The following is a 19,483-nucleotide window of genomic DNA, read 5'->3' as shown; positions in this document are numbered from 1 at the left end:
AGATGATCAACAGTAGGGTTACTACATCATGGATGCTATATGTGAAGGAAATTAACAGATGATAAAGAAAACTAAGGAAAGTACCAGAGGTAGCAGATGCATAAATTGACAAATAGCATCATTAAAACCCAGAAAGACAATTATACCAAAAGCATTGGTCACAGAATTTTGTACTCAGAAGTACATTTAGAAATCACCCACTAAAATAATTTCTTTAGAGATGACACCTCAGAAAGGTGTTAAGTGTCTTCCCCAAGGTCCACATGACTTTATCACGGGGAAATTGATTCATCTCCATGCCTTGGCATTGGCCGGCCCCATGCCTGGAAGGCTCTCCTTCCTCACCTCTGCCCTTCTGGAATCCCACGCGCTTCCTTCAGGATTCAGTTAAATGTGATACTATCCATGAGACATTCCCTGCTTTTTCTAGTAGCTCTAAGCATCTTCACCATGTATATCTGTTATTTGCATTGCCTATGAATCTATTCCATCCACAAGTCATGCATACATACAATGTATCTATGTGTGTGGATTTATCTGTATATGTCGATGAGGAAAATAAGAAAAAAGCATATATATACAATATTCACACCCTATCTGCATATTACAATCTGTGTACTAAATATACACACATTTATGTGTGTATACAAATATACATATATGTCCAAACCACACATATAATACATACACAGAGATATATGTCTCTGCAAAAAAGAAAGAGATGAAAAAGACTGATACATGAGAGATAATATGTTATAATAGATAAATAAATAGAATCAGAAGAAATGAATAGAGGTGAATTAATAGTTAAGCATTTTCTAAAGGTTCTGTGCATCAGGAATTATACCAAGCACAGGGAATACAAAGATTAAAAAGTTTTTGACTTCAAGTATCTTAAGTTCTTGGAGGGAAGAAAAGAATTGTATATATATATATATATAATATATATATATATATATTATATATATATATATATATATATATATACAACACACACACACACACATACACACATGTATTTATATACATATACATACACATATATAATTATTTTCTTATATACATACATTGTATATACACATATACCTATCTACTCACATGTATATAGACCTATGTAAACACAAATATATTAATACATATGTATGTATATCTGCAAAAGTATATTTATGGATACATGTATACACACATATTAATATATACATGCAAATATGTATATAGGCACACATAACCATAAATATACTTGTGCAGATATACATGCATATATATATATATATATATATATACACACATATACCTACACTTACATAGTGTCTCTCTCATTGTCTCTGTTTCACTCTATCTCTGTCTCTCATTTTCTAATATCCCTTTCCCTTCTCTGCCTCCCTCTATGTCTCTCTTTTCCATGTGTCTCCCTTTTTTTGTTACTTTAGCTGCATAGCATGGATCCCTCTCTCCCTCCCCCATGAAAATCCTCCAGCTTCTCAGACTAGACATACAATCATCTATATCAAGGCGTCTTAAACTTTTTCCACTCATGACCCCTTTTTGCCCAAGAAATTTTTATGCTACCCCAAGTATATAGGTGGGTCATGTAAATTCACATCAAGATCACTTCAGAATAAAAGTCCATCATTAAAGAATAACAACAAAAATTACAAAATTCTAGCCAAATCTAGACTTTGTCCCCCCAATAATTTCATGGTGTAAGAATCAGGACTGACAGGATACACATGTATTAACAAGTTCATGCTCCAATTGTATAAGATTATCACTTAAATGAAGTAATTGATGTCTCTTTTCCAATAAATTCTCAGGCAGCCAGATAGCCTATGTATCAACTGAAGTGATGAGGGTTTCCTTAATGTCTGTGAATCTACCTCTTAACCATTTTCAAATATACAATGACAAACTGCTTTGCACTCAGGGGAAAGTAAATAAGATGATGAAAGGACTTGAAACCAAGCCACACAAACATTGACTGAAGAAACTAAGGGGATACTCTGTGGAAGAGAATTAGAAGGGATCACTGGATCCCAAAATGTAAAGGAATGAATTCATGAATTAACAAGCAAACATTAAGTCACTTTGCTAAGTCCTGGAGATAAAGTACAATAAATGAAACATCTTTATAAAATCACTTGGGCAAGTAGGGAAGATTGAAAGAAGACATTTTATATAGGGTGCAATTAGTAAGCCACACAGGAGGCTATTAGTAAGTAAATTAATAAGTAGGCAAAGTTTGGTGAATAAAAATTCACTATATTAAAGCAAAATAACTGATGCCAAATAGGAAAGTTTAAGTAGTTAAATGACATTGATGTGATTTATTAAACTAATGTGTTTTAGAGTCTTTTTCTACAGGCTTTAGAAAGGTTTATTTTAGGTTTTTCACAGTCCTTGTAGAATGTGAAATGACAGGTTTTTTCGAAGTTCATGGTAGCTTTGCATGCTTTCATGTTATATGTCACACTTACATTTTATATACATATATATGCCATACACACATATACATAACACATATTAGGCAAGGCTATATGTTATATACATATACTATATAACTATATCTATAACACGTGAAAGTGACAATGATTGAAACAGGGACAATCTCATACATATGTATATATTTATACATGAATATGTGTGTATATATGTATATGTGTAAATACACACACACACACACACACACACACACACATATATATATATATATATATATATATATATATATATATATATATATATATATAATATAAACACTACAGGGAAACAACATGCACATCTAAGAAAAACCAAGTTTAGATAGATAGATAGATAGATAGATAGATAGATAGATAGATAGATAGATAGATAGATAGATGATGGATGGATGGATAGATGGATTAGATAGATAGAGATATGAGCATATTTGTGTGTATGTATATATATATGTGTGTATTAGCATAGATATGTTTATCTATCTATCAATCTATCTCTATCTATGTAACTGAGATGTCCTGTTTCAATCATTTATAAAGGACAACTCCCAAATGTTTTATAATGAGATGGAAAAATAGAAAGTGAAAGAATCCACTTATCTCTTTTTGAAAGAGATCCCCAAATATGGAAAAACCCAAGAATTTTATAGCCAAATCCGATAATTCCCAGGTCAAGGAGAAAATATTGAAAGCAGCCACAAAGAAACCACTGAAAGTTCATGTATCACACAAGATTTAGCAGCTTCAATGTTAAAAGAGGAAACATGATATTTTGGGAAGGCAAAGGAGCTAAGATTACAATCAAGAATAATCTACCCAGAAAAACTGAGTATAATCCTTCAGGGGCAAAATGGGAATATAATGAAATACAGGGCTTTCTAGCACATCTGATGAAAAGACCATAGTAAAATAGAAAATTTGACATTGAAACATAAAACTCAAGAGAAGCATAGGAAAAGGTAGACTTGGAAGAGAATTCATGAAGACCTTAATAAGATCAAACTGTTTATCATCCTATAAGAAAAGATGATACATGTAACTCCTAAGAATTTTATAATTATTAGGGCAGTTAGAAGTAGTCTTATAGACAGAGGGCATGGGTGTGAGTGAATTATATTGGAATAATATAAAAATGAAATGGATGAGAAAGACTAATTCATGGGGGAAAGGAGAAAGGGAGTAGTAAGATGGATAAAATTATCTCACAAGGCACAAAGGGAAGAGCTTTTACAGAGGAGGGCAACACTTAAACTTCACTCTTATTGCAATTGGTTTAAAGAGGGAAATATATATACATATATATGTATATATGTATATATATATATATATATATATATATATATACATACATACACACATATGTGGTTCTTCAGTCATATTCAAGTCTTTGTGATCACATGGATTACGCACTAGCTCCTTTTATTCTCCACTATCTCTTGAAATTTTCTAAGTTCATGTTTATTCATTTCCTGACATTGTCTATCCACCTCAATCTCTGTCATCCCTTTTTTCTTTTGCCTTCAATCCGTTCCAGTGTCAGGGTCTTTTCTAATGAGTCCTAGCTTCTCATTATATGACTAAAGTATTTAAGCTACAGTTTCTGAATTTGATTCTCCACTGAAAAACCTTAATTAATGTCTTTAAGTACTGACTGATTTGATCTTCTTGCTGTCCTAGAACTCTCAAAAATCTTCTCCAGCAACACAGGTTAAAAAACATCAATACTCCAGTGCTCAGCTTTCCTGTCCAACTCTCATAGCCATACATTGATACCAAAAAGACCCTAGTATTGACTATATAGAACTTTGTCAGCAAGGTGATGTCTCTGCTTTTTAGTAAGCTGTCCAGATTTGCCATAGTTTTCCTTCCAAGGAGTAAGTTTCTTTTAATTTCATGGCTGCATTTGCCATCTGCAGTGATCCTTGAGCCCAAGAATATAAAATCTGACACTGCTTCAATTCCTTCTCTCTCTATTTGCCAGGAAGTGATGGGACCAATTGCCAACATCTTAGTTTTTTGATCTTAAGATTCAAGCCAACTTTTACACTCTCCTCATTCACCCTCATCAAGAGACTTCTTAATTCTTCACTTTCTGCCATTAGAATATAAATGCATGCATGCATACATACATACATACCCTTGTGTTAGGACCTATCTCTTTATATAAATACCTGGCTACATTTTTTAACTTAAAAAAAAATTCTGAACTTAACAAATGCCAAAGAAAATGTGTGTTTTCATAAATATACATACATATGGTAGGAGAGTTTTTATGAATGGTTGAAACTATGAACATGTACGTGAGCTTGTTTTTCCTTTTAAAAATATAATAAATTCAATTGGCCCTGCTTCATTCCTGTTCTCTCTGGTCTTCCCTTTATCAATTCTGTCATTTAACTTTTTGTTGAAGGTGTGTGTGTGGGGGGGGTGTTCAATGAATCTGTTTTGTCCCTTTTCTTTTACTTTAGTTTTATTTTTAACAATTTCTTCACTATCTGGATGTCCCTATTTCCCTCCCATGTACCACCATTCAGTGGGTGTGGGAGAGGCAGAAAAAACAAATATTTATAAGAAATACATGGAATTAAACAAAATAAATTTCCATATTGGCCTTGTCCAAAAATTAATTCATTGGCTTTCTTCCTAGTATGATTGTGTAGCATACTTTATCATTGAACCTTGGGAGATCTATTACCCCATTGATCTGACTAATGCAGATTTCTTATTTTTAAAATTGTTTGTTTTTATGATGTTATTGTTATTTTATAAATCATTACAGGTCTCCTCATTGAAATGTACATTCCTTCATATGGCTCTCCCAGATTTTTCTAAAACCATTCCATCTTTTCAGTTGAACAGCTTCTGGAGTTCTTTGGACCTCTCTATCATGCCCATGCACTGGTTACCTTTCCCACCTCTCCCCAACTTTTCAGTTTCCTTTTGTGTATCAGATTAATAGCTCCTTGAGGACAGGGACAGGAGCCAAATTTTAATTGGGGAATGTTAGTTAGGTGACTCGCCACAATATTGGGTCAAGGAAGGAGATTAACAGTCTCTTTCAAAAACAGAACAGGGTTTATTAACAAGAATGAACTTAAAAACACAAGTAAGATTAGTAGAATTAAGGGAAAGGACAAAAAGGAATGGGGGAAGGAAAATAATATGATCGGAACCACACCACCTCCTGGGGCTTAGCAGAACATGCAGCTGCATCCCATCTCTTTCCAGCACAAAAGCCAGAATGGCGAATCTCCTACCTTCTCCTTCTCAGTAGACCCAGGCTATTCACACAAAGCCCCAAGCTAATTGGCTGGCAGCCCTGACTTACAGTCACATGACTCCCCTCACTGGGCTTCCAGTCATTATAATTTTTCCAGACCCATGTCAGTGTAGGCAAATGGTGATGACATGAGCTGCCAGCACCATGGTGATGGCTACAGCCAGTGGGTAGAGCACTACACTATTGCAGAGGCTCTGAGCCTAAGCCACAGGCCAGTGTGCCCACCGTGGGTGTTTTTAATTCTAGCCAAAAGATGGGGTCATAAAAACCTCAAATCACAATTAATTCTTTACACTTTGTTTTCCCAGTGCTTAGCACAGTGTCTGACAAAGAGTATATACTTAATAAATGTTTGTTAACTATTGATTAATATATTTTCTTATAGCACAATAATACTCCATTAAATTTATATGCCATGATGAGTTCATCCATTCTTTATGTTATGGGTACCCCCCCCCAGTTTCCAGCTACTTATGATAAAAAGAGCACCTAAAATATTTTTGCACATTTGGTTCTCTGTTCTCTTTGAAGTATATAGGCCTAGCAGTAGTATCCTAGTTCAGAGGTTACACATAATTTAGTGACTTTTTCAGTTGAATTCCATTTACCCCTGTGAGAAAATAATGGGTTTTGGCAGTCCCAGAGGTCCTCCCCACTTGAAAGAACCTTCCCTGATCTCTTTTAAGGCCAGCCCAGTCAGAAGAATTCCTTTATGTTTGTTTGTTTGTCGCTTTTTTTGGTGAGGCAAGTGGGGTTAAGTGACTTTCCCAGGGTCATACAGCTAGTAAGTGTTAAGTGTCTGAGGCAGAATCTGAATGCAAGTCCTCCTGAATCCAGGGCTGGTGTTCTATCCACTGTGCCACCCAGCTCCCCCAAGTCAGAAGAATTTTCAAGGAAATGTAGATCGGCCTTCCTGACTACCTAAAGGAAGTTAACTCACCTAGACCACCCTCAAGTCATGCCAATCAATGGACTTGAATATTTCTGGCCAATTAGCTTGGATCATTGTGCAGTGACCCACCTCTACCTGGGAGAGGATAAAAACCTTAGAGAGGGGGGTCTCTCTCTCTCTCCCATGCTGCCCTCTGGCTCTCACTCTCTATCCTAGGTACATAGGGCTTCTGAACTTTCTGGAGGCATGTGCTGTCTCTTTACTAACATTTAATATGCTTTAATAAATGCCTAAATGCCAAAGACTGATGCTATAGCCTCTAATTTATAAGTAGCAATATATTAGCAACCTCAGCAAAGTTCCCTAAAACCTAGAATATAGACAGGCACTCCCATCTAATTTCAAATGAACCCCCCCCCGAATCATTAGATTGATTCATAATTCTTCCAATAGTGCATTAGCATGCCTATTTTACTACTTTTCCCCACATAATGCCAATTGTCATTTTACTCTTTTTACATTTTTACCAGTCAATCATATGTGAGGTGCTAACAGTGTAACTTTAATTTGCATTTCTCTAATTACTTGTAATTTGGAATATACATACATACATATATACATACACACACACACACACACACACACACACACACACACACACATATATATATATATATATATTATATATATATATATAATATATATATAAATTTGGATGGAAATTGCCTGTATTTCTCTTTCTGAAAGCTAATTATGAATATCTTTTGACTATCTCTTAAGAAGAGACTCTTGTCCTGTATACACTTTAGGGACCTTGCACTCATCTTCGATAGTTTCCTTCCAGGTAGGTATGTGGTAACTTTGAATCTGCCTCTCCCTTATTCATAACACCTGCTCCTTTTACAGTCTGCTGATGGGCACATAGACTCACAGGCGCATCAATCATTAAAATAAAGTTTGATTTACACCTTGAAAAAGAAAAAAATGCATTCTATAACACAAAGAGTTGATTCTCCCTCTCCTGACAGATTTCCTCTTTCCTGCATCCCATAAACCCATATAGCCCATAGGTAAGGACTGATGATGCTTTACATAGAGGTCAGTACCCTCCACTTAGAGTAGTTGGTTCAATTTATCTTCAAGATCTAAGTCTCTGATATACTGGTTCACCAGTGGAATCACTAGTGATAGTATTATACTCCTTTTCTCTTCTTCTTCTTCTTTCTTCTTCTTCTTCTTCTTCTTCTTCCTTCTCCTCTCTTTCTTCTCTCCTTCTCCTCCTTCTCCTCCTTTCCTCCTTCTCCTCCTTTCCTCCTTCTCCTCCTTTCCTTCTCCCTTCTCCTTTCCCTTCCCTTCCCTTCCCTTTCCCTTTCCCTTCCCCTTTCCCCTTCCCCTTCCCTTCCCCTTCCCCTTCCCCTTCCCCTTCCCCTTCTCCTTCTTCTCTTTCCCTTCTCCTTCTTCTCCTTCCCCTTCTCCTTCTGCTTTCCCTTCTCCTTCTTCTCCCTTCTCTTTCTTCTTATTCTTGTTCTTCTTGTTCTTGTTCTTCTTGTTTTTTCTTTTTCTTCTTGTTCTTCTACTCCTCCTTCTCCTTCTGCTTTTTTTTCTGCTACTTCTGCTCCTGCTTCTCCTGCTGCTTCTGCTTTTCCTTCTCTTTTTATATTCTGGGGGCCAGAATGTCTTCAAGCTATTTAAAATTTTATTTCCCTTTACAACAAGGTCTCAGCCCTAGCATTAAAATAGTAATTTTCCCCCAAAAGGCTCTGAAAACACTTCCTATTTACCTTATTCACCAGCTTCCCCTGTTCTTTGTCTTCTCCTTTCCCTAAAACACAGGTGGTATACTGGTTACTCAGGTAGCTCCCCTTTAGAATTATTTTGGGTTTCAGAAAAGTATTCTTGTATCATTTTAAAATGATATCTTTTTTAAGTTGACAAGCATTTCTTTTTTTTCCCATATCCCCATCACTTCCCTTTTTTCTTCCCATTTGTCGTTCCAGCTCTGAGTTTCTTTGGAACTCTCTGCTTTAGGAAAATTGCCCTGGGCTGCTCTTGTCTGTAAGGTTAAGCTAATAACTCATGCTATCTACCTTACAGGGTTATTGTGAAGAAAGAACTTTGCAAGACATTAAAGCAATTTTTTGAATATTTATATATACATACATACATGCATATATATAAAAATGTATATCTATACATCCATATCCGTATCCGTATCCGTATCCACATCCACATCCACATCCACATCCATATCCATATCCATATCCATATCCATATCCATATCTATATCTATATCTATATCTATATCTATATCTATATCTATATCTATATCTATATCTATATCTATATCTATATCTATATCTATATCTATATCTATATCTATATCTATATCTATGTCTATATCTAATCTCTCTCTCTCTCTCTCTCTCTCTCTCTCTTCTCTCTCTCTCTATATATATATATATATATATATATATATATATATATATTTCACAGGCAATGTGACCTAGTGTATAAGTGGTTGTACCTGGAGTTTATAAAAAAAATGTAGCTTGTAACAAAAAATTAAAAAAAAATGTAGGTTGTGGCCATCCTATGACACTGAATACTTGTTGACTACAGGAATGTTATTTAAGCTCAAATAATTTGAGGTTTTAAAAGGTACCTTAGGGAACATCTTTTCTAAATCATCCACAGAAAAGAACTCCCACTATAACTTGCTTAAGTTGTCATTTAGACTGCTTGAGGAATTGAAATGTGGGTAAACCCATAGACTTCACAGGTTGGTTTGAATATCAAATGAGCTAATATATGTAAAGTGTTTTGTTAACCTTAAATGTGGGGAGATTTTTCAAGTAATAAAACCAGAGAGTAGAGGGAATTGTAGCTAAACAGATGTATGGTTTTCATGTTTTACTCAGAAAATAAATTTCTAGACTTGGCAGGATTGATTTCATTGTATATATAAAATTGACAGGAGATATTGGTCATGGGGTCAAGTAAGTTAATAATACACTTCAGCAGATTCCTATGAAGATAACTGAAGTTTATACAATTACATACCTTGAATATATATTTCTTAATGTAATGAAGAGTTGTGGTTTTTTAAAATTTTGTCTCTGTATCCCCAATACTAGAATATTACTTTTTACATAGTAGCTGTACATTAAATGCTTATTGAATAGATTGAAAGAATCATAAAATACCAAAAACACTAAAAATATCACTGAAATGAAATTGTTTATACTTTAACAGAAGAATAGTATTAATAGGTAAATCAATCATTTAAAACTAAGCTGTCAATCAATGGCCATATCATGAATTTTCAAATAAATATTTAATTAGAAAGACACAAATGCAATTTCAAGAATTTCAAATTGATCTGTTTGACAGCTTTTAAGTACAAAAATGAAAAAAATAATGCATTGAATAATTATCTTTATTTATAAAACTATTTTCAAGTGATCCAAACAATTATCTCAAGAACGATACCAAACAAACCCCCTAAAACCTTGAAACTTCCTCAGTCATCAGCCCATTCAACTCCTTGACCAATAAGGAGATTGACATTCAATGGCAATATCAGTTTAGAATAAAGAATCATTTGAAAAATATTAAAGAGGACTAAAGACTATAAGAAATAGTAAAAAGAATAAAGTTACAACATTATTTTTTAAAAGAGTACTTAAGCCTGTGGAGAGATTGGAGTGATTCTCAAATAAGCCAGACTGCCCCTTTTTTTTGCTGAGGAAATTAAAAGGAGAGAGAGAGAGAGAGAGAGAGAGAGAGAGAGACATCAGAGACAGGAAAAAACAAACAGATCTGCTAGCATTTTCAGTTATATACTCTCAGTAGGTGGTGCAGCTAGATGGGGCTGTGAATAAAACACTGGGCCTGGAGTAAGGAGGACCTAAGTTCAAATCTCAGCAGAAACTTGCTAACTGAGTGACCCTGGGCAAGTCACTATATCCCAATTTTCCTTAAACTTCCAGGGCCATCGCCAGTTTTCCTGATGTATATTTTGCCACTGGACCCAGGTGGCTCTGGAAGAGAGAGTGAGGGTGGTGACTTTACACAGCCTTGCCTCACTTCCAATTCAGTGAAAGTCATAATCTCACTCTGATGACATGGTTTTCTTTGAGAATGAAGGACAAACAACTATCAGTAGTACTGGGAATGGAACCACAGCCCTTTGTCTAGTACTGTAATGTCCAATCTACAATGAGAATAAATAGTAATGAGATGAGTGATGACCTAAATACCTTCAGAAGAAGTCCATGTTGGATGTGGAATATATGTAAAGATCTCAATACATATTAAAAAAAAGAAATTCTTTCAAAAAGTATTTAGATTGCTTTATCCCCAAAATGTAGATGGGGTCAGGAAAAAATGAGAAAACATAAAAGCCCATTAAATCCTTTGCTTTCTTTTCTCATTCCTCTTATCTGTCTGACAATTAAGGATAGCTTGAAAAGTACTATGAAAGAGATTTATCAATAATGACTTCATACTCTATGGCTTATGCTTTTACCTGTGATGAAATAATGGGATTTAGCAGATACTCAAAGACCCACCTGGAGATGAATCTAGACTGATTGAATCAAGTGAGAGTGATTGACTGCTGATTAGCCTACCTCAAGTTAATTGGATTGTAATCACACGTGGCTATCCCTTAAGAAAGTATTGTTCTCAGAAGCTAGACTATGAACTCAACTTGAGAACACCTTCAAAGCCAATGTATTTGGATGATGACAACCAATCAGCTTGAAGCAGTGTGTAAGTACCGCCTCTGTTCCAGACCTATAAAAAGCTTCCACAATCAACTTGCTGGAGAATTACTGATTAAAGCAGGCTCCTGGAGAAGGACTTGAGGAAGAACCCAACCAGGCTGGAACTCTATGCTAGATAAGCCTTTTCTTAATTTTCTGAACTCCATGTGAATACCTGTATGCTTTAATAAATGTTTAATGCCCAAAGACTGGTGCTGAAGCTTCTAATTTAAGGTGACCACTAGTTAGATTTTAAACATCACATACCTAAGCCTTAACACAGGATTGTGTGGCCAAATCTTTTTAGCTCTTATCTAGACATCTTCAGTTTCTTTCCCAGCACCAAACTAAAGAATGGCACGGCAAACATATTTGCTAACATACCAAAAAAAATATTTTTTTCCAAAGGTTGATTCTGTGACAGATGGACAAGAAAGTTTTCCATTATAGTAAGCTTTTTGGTGAGGTAATTAGGATTAAGTGACTTACCCAGGGTCACACAGCTAGTAAGTGTCAAATGTCTGAGGCTGGATTTGAACTCAGGTACTCCTGACTCTAGGGCCAGTGCTCTATCCACAGCACTACCTAGCTGTCCCAATATAATAAGTTTTCTTTTAGGAAATTCATGGTTAATCAAGATACACTTATCTTGGAATTGAGCCCTGCCCTTCTTCTTCTAGCATCTTACATTCATAGAAAAGTGAATTGTAAATAACTAAATGAATAACAGTTATTGGTTTTGAATATGAATTCTAATGTAATTTAGTATTAATTTAGTAACTATCAAGTTTTATTTTCTATTGTTTTGGGAAATTTCCTAACCAATGCAGATTTACTATTCTTTGTCAATTTATAATTGTAGACTTTCCTGGGAGAGCTTAAGTTATTTCTCTAGGATCACACAAAATATATGTCAAAATCAACACTTGAACTCATGGCTTCTCAACTTCATGTCTGAATCTCTATTCATTTCAATACATTACATCTTCAAAATAACATCTTTTTTTCCCAAAATATTGGAAAATATTAGCAATTGTTGGAATGGAAAGTTACGTAATACTAAATACTTAATTAACACAAATTGTGCCCAAAACATTAAAAAAGAAAAGAAGAGAAAAGAAAAGAAAAGAAAACACTTGGGAATGAACAGGGTGGTCCAGGTTTCCAAGATAGTAGATATTTGAAGTTGAGCAGTGGGGAATTAAGTAAGGTAGATAAGTTGGGATGATGTTATAGAATGACTTAAATCTCAATGAAAGGAGATTAGATGCTATTTTTAAGGACGATGAAGTTATAGAAGGTTTCTGAGCACAGAGGTTGCTTTAGTAAGATTATGCTGCCAGAGAATTATAGATTGTGGTGGGGAGGAGAGATAGATAAAAATGATGAGCTAGAAGGTGGGAGTATATAAGAAGCTATATCTACTTTGGAGTGCTGTGTAGGGAGTATTTTGTTGAAAACTTCATGGAATGAACTGATTTTGGAGGTAGTTTTTTCCTACTCTCTAGAAGACTTCAAGCACAAGTTGTATGCCTACTAGGATGTTTGCTGGGAATATTTTAGGGAGGATTGTTTTTAAGGTACAAATTAGACTAAAAGCCCACTGAGCTCCACTCCAATTTTAACATCCATTAATTTTGTGAATTTGGTTCATGAAGAAGTAGCTTGAGAAATAAGGGTAATTAAGAATTCTTGGCTTGATGATGCAGAAAGTAGGAGAACCCTTGCCACTATCTCCAAAACCCTTAATCTACAGTGACTGGTTTATATTGTGATCAATCCATAATAGAACATATTCAAACCTTCTACTTTCGCTGTAGTAGATCTGCTTCTGGAGGCTAGTGTTTGTCTTATCTAGATGTATTACTCATACTATGTTACCACCACTGCCGAGGCCAGATTCTACTTCACATCTACTTGGCCTGAAGATAAAGCAAGGGCTACGGGGCTAATTATCCTTCTGCAGCTCCAAGGAAAAGGATCTGAGGTCAAACAAGACCTATGACACTTACCAGACTGTCTGAATCAAATATTTAATGCCTATTATGTGCCAGGATTTGTGATAACCACTTGGGATATACAGAAAGGTAAAATACAGTCAAAGCTCCCAAGGAACATACAAGCTAATGGGAGAGACAATGTGCAATAAGTCAGTGAGAAACCTATAGGTATATGTTCAAAGAATATTGGGGGTAAGGTTCAGGTTGTTTTTTTCCTTAAATGCTATTAGGTTTCCTAGATATGTTCAGATATGCATGGACATATAGGTTATATACATATTATGTGTTGGTGTATATATATATATATATATAATCTAATATATATATTAGATTAGATTAGAGACAAAGAAATATATATATATATATATATATATATATATATATATATATATATATATATTTCTTTGTCTCTAATCTTTCCCAAGGAATTGAAACTACCTTTGATAGTGGAGATGATGTCATTAATTTATAACTTAAAAAAGAAAGAAACAAGAAAGAAACAAGCTCAGGATGGTGACTGGGGGCATGTTTCTGGGTAGGGACTGTCTTTTCAACCAAGAACTTGAGACTTTTTTAACTTCAGACTTTCAATTGAAAAGGTTTGTTTTTTTGTTTTTTGGAGTTTGGGACTCTATTCATAAGAGAAGGCTTATAGAAAACAGTTAACATTTATTTTCAAGCTTCACATGCTCATAGACTTCAGAAAAGAAAAGGAGATGTGAAGGTTGGAATGAGAAATAACAAGGAAATTTGCTAAAAGCTGGCCTTCTATTCAGCAGCTTCACATTGATCCTTCCTTCTGGACTCTCTCTCTTACCACACTAAGGCCTGGTGCTTTACAAACTATGTCTAACATACCGTGGGTTTCCTATGTGTCAATTGTATAAAGGAATGTTCAGTTACTATATATGGTAATCTTTACATAGTAATTTGGCTTTGTGGACCAATTATCTGAACTTTAAGATGAAGGAATGGACAGGAACACATACAAATGATAAAACATCCAGCAAGAGCAGAAGTGGGGTGTTGCATCTCTTTTCAAGCGGAGCCTTGGAAATCAATTGGAGTCCAAAGTAGACTTTTAGTTTGCTCTTTACATCCCTATTGCCTGTAAGCTACTACGGAAAATAATGATTTTCATCATTTACCCTGGAAACAGTTAATCCATTACTTAATATGTGTTGGAATTGAGTCAACGCAAATATCAGATAGAAAAGGGTTTTTTTTTTTTTTTTTTTTTTTTGGAGATTTACAGTCTCTGTAAGTAACTCATGCTTGTAAACCCAGCTGTATGATTGCTTTCATTTAATCCTTCTTTTTCATTTTTTAAAAGCCACCAGTTATCTTGAAAAAAATAAACTAAGCCTCTTTTTTCAAAGATGGAAAATTGTATCTTAGCATAGAGGTACAGAATGCACTGATGCTGATAACAGAAGGGAATAAAGAAAAATTAAAGATATTTAGAGCCTGGCCCTGGTGGGATGAATTCATTTCCCTTTTACTGACTTTATAAAAATGTATACAAAAGAAAAAAAATGTGCACTCCAATAGGCAAAAAGGATCCAGCAGAAGGTCTGAGTTGGGAAGAAATATGCAAGGAGGATGGGTGGCACTAAACCAAAGATGGCAAGGTTGTAAGCTGGCAAGGACAGATTGAGCATACGTACAAGAGGCCTTGTGTCTTTGGCACTTGTGTTCAATATCGTGGTTACTGAATTTGGTGCTTAGGTTATGTTCAGCTAGATCTATGTACATTTTTCACAGCAAGACAAAAACGACTCTAAATTTCCATCAGGATAGACATCTAAAAAAAAGGAAACAGGTTTTCTATTTTCTGTCTTTAGTTTCACCTTTAAAAAAAAGTATTGTGTGATGCACAAAAGTAAAGTATCTTCAAAACCTTTTAGGGGGAAGTATAAGAAGCAGATAGGGATGGTGAAGATGATACATAAGCCAGGTTTTAGTATTATTCCCCTTTTCCACATGAGGAAACTGAGGGGTAGAGAAATTAAATGACCTACTATGTCTAAGCAAGATCTAAATTAAAGATTGTTGGGTTTTGGTTTTTTTTTTTCCCGACTCCAAGACAAGAAATCTATCCACTATGCCACCTAGTAGCCTCACAGTTTGGGGGTTAACAGAGTTTACAATAGGTTTTTTGCTTGCTTCTTTTTGTTTGTTTCCTTTTGTTTTTTGTTCTTTTTTTTTCCCCTTAGACCCATAGAATTTTAGCATTGCAAAGGACCTTAGAGATCTGTTGGTGAAATAGCTACCTGATGATCATCTCTTTCTGACCATCTCTTTCTGTTTCTCTGTCCCTTTCTCTCTATTTCTCTCTCTCTCTCTCTCTCTCTCTCTCTCTCTCTCTCTCTCCACACACACACACACACACACACACACACAATTATACCCTTGAGTAGTGGTCTTGGAATCTCTTCTGGAACACTTTTATGTCACTTTAATTTCTTTTCTTTTCTTTTTTTTTTTTTTGGTGGGACAATGAGGGTTAAGTGACTTGCCCAGGGTCACACAGCTAGTAAGTGTCAACTGTCTGAGTCCGGATTTGAACTCGGGTCCTCCTGAATCCAAGGCTGGTGCTTTAGCCACTGCACCACCTAGCTGCCCCCTCTCCTGGAACACTTTTAATGACAAGGTACTCAGCACCATAAATGGTCTGTATTCAACTCTTCTGATAAGTCTAGAAGACAGAATGTTTTCTTTATATTTAACTTATGTCCCTCAAACCTATATCCATCCTTGCTTGTGAAGAAAGGCAAAATAATGCTAATCTCTCTTTCTCATGACCTTCAAATATCTGAAGATATGTATCAGCCCCTTTCCTATTAGACATCTCATCTCCAGGATAAAACCATCAGTTCCTCTGATTCATCCACATATGAGACAATTCAATGTACATTGCTCACAACTGAATATTATGTTCTAGATTTGGGACTATCAACACATTGGGCTGAAGAGCCACAATTGTGAAACCTAAGGGAGCATTTGATTTTTGCAGTCATGTCACAGTGGACATAATTACCTTGCAACTAATTAAAATTTGTACATTGTGTTTAGCATGAAATCCTGTCTACTGACATTTCAACAATCTTGTACTTGTTTTAAACTACAATACCTGGCACATAGTAAGTATTTAATACATGCCTGTTGACTGAGCTATTTTTGATAGTCCTACTGATATATTTTTTAATCAAAGCCTACAGGATTCTACTCATAGTTTTAGTAATTAGAAAATAACTTCCTCTATTTCAAATTCAAGGAACATAATAAGTCATATGAAAGGCAACTTAATTTAATGAAGGCCTTGGTATACTAATATCAGGTATGTCCAGATACTAGATATCATATGTGATACCAGATATCAGGAATTTCCTGCCTGTGACACATACTGACAGTGTGGCACTGGGCAAATATTTGACCTCCGAGGTTTCTAGATGATTCTATGAGCCTGTAAATAGCAAGTGAGTCGACTATCTTCATTAGTTTAGGGAGTTTCCACAATGGAATATCTCTAAACATGTAGATAATAAATGTGAACCAAATCAAATAAATAAACTAAAAATAATCAATAAATACTTGAATAAATAGATGAATGAATAAATCAACAAATAAGCAAAAAATGTATAAACAAATAAATTTAAATGATTGCTATATATATGATACGTTAAAGTTTGTCTCTCCTCTCTCAAAATATCTCTGAAAGAGGTCTTTCAAGTACTAATTTCAAGGATTAATATCCCTATTTTATATGTGGAGAAGGTTAAGAGAGACTCAAGGAAAAAGACTTCTTTGTACACAAGCATCTTTCTAGCAGCTCTTTTTGTAGTGACTAAGAATTGGAAATCCAAGGAATTCCCATCAGTTGTGGTATATGATGGTGATGGATTATCACTGTACTATAAGAAATGACAAGCATGATGATTTCAGAAAGGCTTGGAAAGTCTTGTATGAACCCATGTATAGTAAAGTGAGCAGAACCAAAAGATCATAGTGCACAGAGACAACAATATTGTTTGATGAAGAACTGTGAATGACAATTAATCTCAGCACTACAATGATCCAAGAAAATCCCAAAAGACTAATGGTGAAACATACTATCTACCTCCAAAGAAAGAACTGATATTGATTGAACACAGACTGAAGCATGCTATTTCTCATTTTTTTCATTTTTTTCCTTTTATTGAAGTTTTTGGTACAAAATGACTAATATCATAATGTTTTACATAATTGCACATGTATAACCTCTTACCACCTCAGGAAGGGGGGGGGAGGAAAGGAGGTATACAATTTGGAACTCAAAACTACAAAAAAATGTTTGTTGCTTAAAAAAAAAAACAAGAGACTCAAAGAAGTTAACTAGCAAGAGGGAAGTTTTTGAACTCCTTATATACTAGCATTCTTCAATTCTGTTAAATTTTATCACAATTAATAGATTGATTGGGATTGGGATGGGAATAGTGATGGGTATAGGAAAAAAGAAAGAAACATGGAGAGAGGTAAGTAGAAGGAAAAAGGATAGGGAGTAATTTGTGGTTTCATTTTTATGAGGAACTACTAAGTGGAGGAACTCCCTTTACCCACAGAGGTTGACATTTTTCTATGTATGTATGTTCTAAATAATTTACTAGAGATTGTGAGTTTCCCCCCCCCCTCATGGTTACAAAACCAATAGGTATAAGAAGGGAAATTTAAACTCAGAATCTTCCTTACTTACACAGAATACTATAAATGACAAAAATCCTGTGCCAGTTTACATATATAGTTAGATGATAGAGGTAGATAGATGATAGATAAATAGATAGGTAGATAGGTAGATAGATAGATAGATAGATAGATAGATAGATAGATAGATAGATAGACAGACAGACAGACAGACAGACAGATTGGTGTGGTGTTGGGATGATTACGGTTTTGACTGGTAAAGAACCTTGAAATATTGGTGCCACTGAATAACATACTTTCATGAAAGTGGGGTCTGAAGATGGGTGATTGTGGGCTGACATTAACACCTTCCATATTTGGTGTAACTTAAAGAGTTCCAAAAGACACTCATTCACGCATCTTCCTTACTTCCATTACTGAATAGTTTCCAAAATTGTCACCTTTTGATTCATATCTTTTCATCAGGGGATCAGGATTTGGAAAGACTAATAAAAGATGGAAAGGGCGATGTCATGGAGGACAGGTCCCATTGGAGAGATCCACAAGGAAACTTGGACAATAAAAGAAGGAGGTAGTATGGGAAGAGGGAGGAGAGATAAGGAGGCATCCAAAATTGGCTGCTTCACAGCTTTTAGAGAACCTGTTTAATACTCTTCACATGCATATTCAGATGTAGGTGGGCCTAGGAATATTTGTCATTACATAATATTGTTCTGAGAATCAGAAAAACTTGATTGCAGTTCATATTCTACCACTTTTTATACTCTTTAACCTGGGGAAATTAATTAACTCATATAACCTTTTGTTTTTTCATATCAAAATATGAATAATTGTGAAAGAAAGGGACTGGAGTGCTCTTTAGCTTCTTTTAAACATTGAGTTATTTGGGGAGGCAGCTAGGTGGCTCAATGGATAAAGCACTGGCCCTGGATTCAGGAGGACCTGAGTTCAAATTCAGCCTCAGACACTTGACACTAGCTCTGTTACCCTGGGCAAGTCACTTAACCCTCATTGCCCTGTAAACAAACAAACAAAAAACCAAAACAAAACAAAAAGAATTATTTGGAACTTCTATTCTCTTTTTACCATATTGTGACTTCTTTTTGTTTGACTGACAAATTTTGTCAGAATGCTCTGATTTCATGGCTATGTCACATAACCAAAAAATATCAGAGTTGCATGGGAGTGAATCAGTTAGTGGCACAGCAGATAGAGTACTGGACCTAGAGTCAGGAAAACACATCCATGTGAATTCAAATCTGGCTTCAGATGCCTACTACCTGGTTGACCTTGGGAAACTCACATAACCCTGTTGCACCAGTTTCCTCATATGCAAAATAAGCCAGAGAAAGAAATGACAAACCACTCCAGTATCTTTGCCAAGATAACAC

This window comes from Dromiciops gliroides, chromosome 4 (assembly GCF_019393635.1).
Source record: "Dromiciops gliroides isolate mDroGli1 chromosome 4, mDroGli1.pri, whole genome shotgun sequence".
In the NCBI taxonomy this organism is placed as follows: Eukaryota; Metazoa; Chordata; class Mammalia; order Microbiotheria; family Microbiotheriidae; genus Dromiciops; species Dromiciops gliroides.
This window is presented reverse-complemented; position numbering follows the sequence as displayed.